At 34.5% G+C, this 7,587-nt stretch overlaps 1 pseudogene; it reads left to right on the top strand.

The window, feature by feature from the left end:
• Positions 1-1,034: 1,034 nt before the first annotated feature.
• LOC102888400 lies at positions 1,035-1,765 on the top strand (annotated as a pseudogene).
• The last annotated feature ends 5,822 nt before the right edge of the window (positions 1,766-7,587 follow it).

The following is a 7,587-nucleotide window of genomic DNA, read 5'->3' as shown; positions in this document are numbered from 1 at the left end:
AATTCAGACAAAAGCATAATCAGAAAGAAAGGAATATATATATCACATGTTGTATGAAGAGATAAACGTTACATCTTAAAAGCACAACTTCTTTTAGTCTATATAAGTTTAATTATATTCTGTTCATTAGTTTAAAAAAAAAACTATTTCAAAGGCAAAGTGAGATCAGTATTAGAATTAGAACACAGATCTCCCAATTCCTAATCCAGAACTCTTCCCAATTTATCACATGGTTTCAATGCAGTGAAATGCTAACATGACATAGATTTAGGCATTTCATAAATTAGAAAGATTGGGTTCAAAGCCAGAGAATATCCTTTGGACAGGTCTCTTATCTTCTCTAAAGCTCAGTTTCCTCATCTTAAAGTATTCCATGCATTATATTCTCACTATTTTTGTAAAATAAAATGAGTTAACATATATAGGGCTTTACTTGGTGCCTGGGAGTACTATTATTAGGTATACGATTTCCCCTAACATGACATAGAATAATGATGGCAAAAATAATTTTTGGTTATAATAGTTTGGTCTGAAACAATAAAACTTGCCTTATTTTCTGAAATTTTCATTCTAAATGAATTTAAATATACCTATTTTTCATACCCAATAAAACTTTATGATATGGTGTTAATACTTTGCATTTTGAACTAATCCAAAGTAGGATGCTGAACGTGCCCGATCTCGTCTGATCTTGGAAGCTAAACAGGGTCAGGCCTGGTTAGTACTTGGATGGGAGACCATCTAGGAAGACCAGGTGCTGTAGACGTTAAAAAAAAAAAGAAAAATGAACTCAGATTAACACTAATGTTGCCACTTTCAGAGGAAGAAAAAGTTACGATGTTACTAAAGACTCAGCTGGATTCTTGTCAGTGCTAATATGCTTCCACTTCATTAGTTATTAGTGCAATTAAAAAGTCCTTTCTGAAAATAGATTGTTGTCTATCACCACACACCCAAATTAACTCAAAATGGATTAAGGACCTGAATATAAGACCTGAAATATGCCCCAACTTCCTCTTTTTCCAGTTGGAACCATGGAGAGTGTAGATGACTAGAAGATTCCTTCTGTGCCAGAAATCCTTAAGAAAGAGCGAAGGAATTTCGCAGAGCTGGAGATCAAGTGCCAGAGAAAGAAGTTTGCTCAAAAGACGCTTTGAAAGTCAAGGAAGAAGCTTATCTATGAAAAAGTTAAGCACTACCACAAAGAATATAGGGAGATGTACAGAACTGAGATTCAGATGTCTAGGATGGCAAGAAAAGCTGGCAACTTCTATGTACCAAAATTGGCATTTGTCATTAGGATCATAGGCATCAGTGATGTGAGCCCCAGGGTCCGAAAGGTGCTGCAGCTTCTTCGCCTTCGCCAGATCTTTAATGGTACCTTTGTTAAGCTCAACAAAGCTTCTATGAACATGCTGAGGATCATGGAGCAGTACATTGCTTGGGGGTACTCAAACCTGAAGTCAGTCAATGAATTGGTCTACAAGCGTGGTTATGGCAAAATCGACAAAAAATAAATTGCCCTGACAGATAACACATTGATTGCTTGTCCTCTTGGTAAATATGGCATCATCATCTGCACGGAGGATCTGATTCATGAGATCTACACTGTTGGAAAATGCTTCAAAGAAGCAAACTTCCTAGGGCCCTTCAAGTTGTCTCTAACTATGGTAGAATGAAGAAAAAGACCACCCATTTTGTAGAAGGTGGACGCACTGGCAACAGAGAAGACCGGATCAACAGACTCTTTAGAAGGTTAAGCTGAGGTATCTACTATGGTTATTTTTGTAATCTGGTCAGTTATTGAACAGTGCCTGTTTTGAATTGAGGGGGAAAAAAACACCTGAAACAATAAATTGCAAAGAAGAAAACATAGGTGCTAAACTCACAGACCTTGGACTTAAAGTGGATTTTATGAATTTTACCTCAAAGACAGGGAAGTAAAAGCAAAAATAAATAGATCGGGACTATATCAAATTAAAAAGCTTCTGCACAGCAAAAGAAACCGTCGGCAAGGCAAAGAGGCCACCAACCAAATGGGAAAATATATTTGCGAACAATGCTTCCGTTAAGGGCCTATTATCCAAAATATACAAAGAACTCATATAACTCAATAACAACAACAACAAAAAAAAACGATCCAATCAAAAAATGGGCAGAGGGCTTGTACAGACACTTCTCCCTAGAAGACATATAAATGGCCAACAGACATATGAAAGGATGCTCAACTTCACTAGCTATTAGGGAAATGAAAATCAAAACCACAATGAGGTAACATCTCACACCTGTTAGAGTGGCTACCATCAACAGTACAATTGAGAGTTTGTGGTGAACAGGAACCCTCATACACTGCTAGTGGGAATGTAAATACCATATGATTCAGAAATCCCTCTACTGGATATTTACCCCAAAGACTTGAAAACTCATATCCAAAAAGATATTTGCATACCGATGTTCATAGCAGCATTGTTCACAGTGGCCAGGACATGGAAGCAACTGACATGTCCTAAGATAGATGATTGCCTAAAGAAGCTGTAGTACATATATATGTAATGGAATATTATTCAGCCATAAGAAGAGATGAAATACTGCCATTTGCGACAACATGGATGGACCTCGAGAGAATCATGCTAAGGGAAATAAGCCACACAGATAAAGTTGAAATCACAGGATATCACTTATATGTGGGATTTAAACCTAAAAGCAACAAATGAACAGGACAAACAAACAGAGATTCATGGATATAGACTATAGACTAGTGGTTACCAGAGAGTAGCAGGGAGTGGAGAGGTAGATGGGGTATCAAATATGTGGTGACAGAAAAAAATCTAACTATGGGAGGTGAACACACAGTGTAAATACGTATATGCCTTACTGTTAAAGTGTACAGCTGAAACTTATTGGATTTTGTTGATCAATGTCACCCCAATAATTTTTAATAATAAAAAAATATAAAAATTTCCTTAGAAATGTTTTTTAAAAAGTTCTTTGGCCTTTTTCTCAAAAATCATGCCTTATCCCAAACAATTCCTCTTGATCATGTCTTTAGCCTGCTGACTTCATCAACTCATCAGATTTAATAGGACAAACAAGAAGAGTAGCCTTGACCCCTCTCCCAGTCACATATTAAGTATTCCATCAGAATGCAGAGCTCCTGTGTTCTCCAAAAAGGAAGAAGAAAGTTTACTTAGTAGAAGGAATTCCCAAGACACTAGATAGGAGACAACCCAGTGGATCTCTAAATACTACTTGATTTCATTTATTTTTTCTAAACCCATCACTAAATTTTTTAAAGCAAATAGAGTATATGCTATATAATATGATTGTAGTGTAGAGACAGTCAACGAGGAATGTACTACACAAATAATGATGAAGTCATCATTTCCAAAAAAAAATTGCAACTGAAGCCTTGACACAAGGCAGTTCTGAATTTACTAATTAGCTGTGATGAAAGTATAAAAATCGTACATCTATCTGCAGTAAATTTTATATAGTCTCTAAAAGTTCCCTATCTTATCCATTGTGACAGATCAGAAGACAAGTTTGAAGGTGTTATTTTTAATGTAACACATTAAATACAACTGTTGTATGACTTCAAATAAAAATCTTTTTTGATTCAAAAGTATTTAATAATAATGCTTCAAATGAGATTAATCATTAAATCCATCAAAGTCACAGTTCAAGGCTAAAATTTTTATCACTGTAGTAAAACCCGTTTTAAGAAACTAAAGTCACAAGAAGGGACAATTAAAATATTTCAGTTTTTTTGGAGGATAGATAGATAGATAGATAGATAGATAGATAGATAGATGTAGGTCAATACACATCAGTGGTCAAAAAAGAGATTAATGCCAGATCTAGACTTAATGAAAAGGTACATTTGAGGTTATAATGATTTAAATAGCATTGCAATAATTTCCGGGCATCCTCCAACCTCACCATTTTCTCACATCTTGAGAAAGCTTTCTGATTCTTCCCATATATGCCACTTTTACAAAGGAGCAGAGCCTTTGAAAGAAAAACATTTTTGGCTCTGTTAATGCTAGTGTATTCTTCCAGCCCAGTATTCAGTGTTCAGGACCGGACAGGCAATTACATGCAAATTTGTTGGGAGCTAGGAGGTTCATTTACTACATTCAACCCCATAGAGGAAGATCAATAGAAGTGCAAAACCTAATCCTAGATGAAAGCACCCTGATCAGGTAATGGTTATAGAGCTAAGGCCCTCAGAAAAATGTTGAGAATCAAAGGGCATGCTAGAGAAAAGCATTATGCATAGTGCTTTTTTGAACCATATGGGAAAGACAACAGACAAAGTGAACCAAAGAGTTGGAACACAAGAAGGTAGACATGCAGTTCAACACAAATTGTTAGGGTTTTTGAAAAGATATGAATGAGGATTGGACCAATTAAAAATGGCTGCCTCTAAAACCTTTTGTTGGCTATTTAAAGAATAGTGGTGTGCAAACCACTGCTCAAACTTAAACCATGCAAGCCATGCTTGCATTTAACTCTTAAGAAAAAGAGGAACTCTTTACTGCTGGTTTTCTTGTCTTTAATTTTTGTGGAGTGTTTTCCTGATGTTTTCTCCTAACCAAGGCCACATAACCTGTTGACATTTAATAAAAGTTATTGAATATTTCTTAATAAAAATTGAGAAGAACCTATAAGTTTAGAGTTATTGTTGATTTCATGAAAGACAGATAATAAGAATGAACAGGATAGGAACCAGTACACGTTGTAGAGGCTTGTGGTTGTTCTGACTGACTGTTAACTAATTTGAATATCAGCACGGGGTATGAATGGGTATGCAGCCTGCATTGTAAGGGGAAAATAAAAGTCCTTAAAGCGTAATTAATCTTTATCAATGCCTACTATCAATGTCTTCAGAAAGTATTGAGAGGATACTTGACCTGGTGTGTAATAAAGTTTCAGAGGAGTCTTGGATTGTTTCCAAAATTCCCATGCATCTGTTAAAGTTGCATGCCTGTTTTTATGTGCATGTACTCTGTTGCTATTTACTGGAGAAAGAAGTCTTTAATAAGATTCTTAGAGAGTTTTTGAAACAGAAATAAAATATCTAGGACCTTTAATAAATAAGAAGATTTGCCAGTAATTTCTGTTAGTCTAAGTCCTCTAGGAAGCAGATACAAAAACAGAATTAAGCTTGCAAAGATTTTATTAGGGGAAATGCCTATGAGAGAAAATGGGAAGAGGAGAGCCAACAAACTGGGATACGTAATTGACCCTGAGAGAAGAAGAGAGCTAAGCATTCTAGACTCGGTCACTCTGCTGTGTGGTCTAAGGAAAGTTGAGCAGAGCTTCTTGATAGGGGAGTTCTTGAACCAAAGTTGGTCATCAGTGGAATTCTGTGTCTCGCAGGAATGGGCCAGCCTTGGTCTCTCTGCCACACTCAACCTGCGGGAACCCAATGAGAAGGATAGTTTCTGTACAAACACGGCAATGGATTTCAGCAGCTGGGGCCATTCGTCTGTGTGTCTACTACAGGTGGAGGTCTGCAAGGCACATACTGTGGCTGCCATACTTTGAGTCACGTTATATTGCTCTCCAATATGCTAATCACCTTGTTCAAGAAATCAGACTGAATTCTATGCAGTTTTGAGCTAGTCACTTAATCTCAGCATGTTTCATTGTCTTGATCTGTGTAATAATTCCAATTTGAAATTTATTTAAGAGTTCTAATCCTTTAGTACATCCTAGACATACTGCCAGGTTTATGTTTTCATAATTTAGGTTGCTATTATTCAAAACTAAAAACAAGAGATTTTTCTCTTTTTTCACTTAATTGTCTTTGAACTAGTCATTCACAAACTGGGAGTTCATTATGAGTAAGATACTATACTAGATGCAGTATAGAATATGATTAAAATAAGCTATTAACTGTGCAATCCCAGACTGAACTGTGTTATAAAGTGAATGAAGAAGGGAGGAAAGAAAAACATCACCAGTAGATAAAATTGCATAAGGAAATTTCAGCAGCCACAACCTAAAAACATAATACATATGCTTCAACATGATGTTTTGGTGAATTACAATGTCATTTCAGAAAACTACTGCCATATTACGTTGATAATAATACATATGATACATTAAAAAAAAACTTTTTTCTGGCTATAAGGCTTTGGTTTAGTGTCCTTGACCTAATTTTGATTTTGAAGATTATAGAGGTATGTTAGATTTATGCTACTTAGCAGAACCTATCAAAGACAGTTATTTCTATGAGAAAATAATCCTTGCTAATTCTCCACATTGAATCTTAAAGAGGAGAAAAATAAAGGAAGTCTAGGAGCAACATAAATATGATTAAAAAGCAAACCACAAACTAGGAAAATGTTTACAATATACATTGTGAATCCTTAATTTATAAAAAGTTTTCATAAATTAATAATTAAATAAACATTACCATTGAAAAATAGGCAAAAATCATGAATAGAAAATGTATAGAAAAAATACACATATCATGTATGAAAATACCAATGTCAGTTATAACTAACAAAATGTAAATTAGTTATCAGTAAGTAAGGGATGGTGAAGGAGGGGGTAGGTAGACAGTTAAAGGGGGTCAAATTTAGGAGAGTAGGGGTAGGGTGAAGTGGGTAAAAGGGATCAAATATATGGTAGCTGAAGGAAACTGGACTTTAGGTCGTAAACCCACTATAGAATATACAGATGTCAAATTATAATGTACACCTAAAAATTATATAATTGTATTAACTAATGTTACCCCAATAAACTTAATTTAAAAAAATTAAATTACATATTTAAAAAAATAAAAAATAAAATAAAATGCAAATTAAACAAAATTTAGCTGCCATTTTCATTTATATAATTGATAATGCATAAAAAAAGATAAAATACATCATTGGCAAGGGTATTGGAAAGCAGATCTCTCATATAAATAATTTGCAACTTCTCTCAAAGACAGTATAATACAATACAGTAAGGGCCTTTAGAAACATACTTGCTTTTAACTCAGATTCTACTCTTAGAAATATAGCCTAAGAAAATATTATAGATGTGTACATAATCAGCAAATGTATTCATAATTATAAATAAATTAAATATAAAAGGCATACTTATTATAAAAGCTTACTTAAGGATGTTAATTAAATGGAATATTATATAGCCATTAAAAATCATGTTCAGAAAAAATATGGAAGTTTTCATGATAAATTTCTAAGTAAAATAGTAGGTTTCACTTTTGTAATGTGTGTTGTGTACTCGTACGTATATACACACTATTGATTTTGCAGGGCAATTTTAAGATAAGAACAATTTGATAGCCGCAGACTTCTCAGTTTTGATTTAAAATTTTGCTGCAAAATCAATAGTTCCATGCCTATCATTTAAAAAATATGGATTGCCAGACCATAGACATTTTGACAATGTACCAGCACTTATTTCACTTGAGTTTAAATAACATGTGAGCAGGAATATTATTGAAATGCTTAACTTCAAACAAATGTAAACCTAACAGTATGAAACAGATTATGGGAGATGGTCTAAAATGAACTATTAGAAAAGAGGAACTAATAAGACTTGGCAAAGTACAAGGGCGGCGGCGGG

Source organism: Pteropus alecto, unplaced genomic scaffold (genome assembly GCF_000325575.1).
Source record: "Pteropus alecto unplaced genomic scaffold, ASM32557v1 scaffold121, whole genome shotgun sequence".
NCBI classification, from domain to species: Eukaryota; Metazoa; Chordata; class Mammalia; order Chiroptera; family Pteropodidae; genus Pteropus; species Pteropus alecto.
Note: the sequence above shows the minus strand (reverse complement) of the source record. Positions and strands in the feature narration are given on the sequence as shown.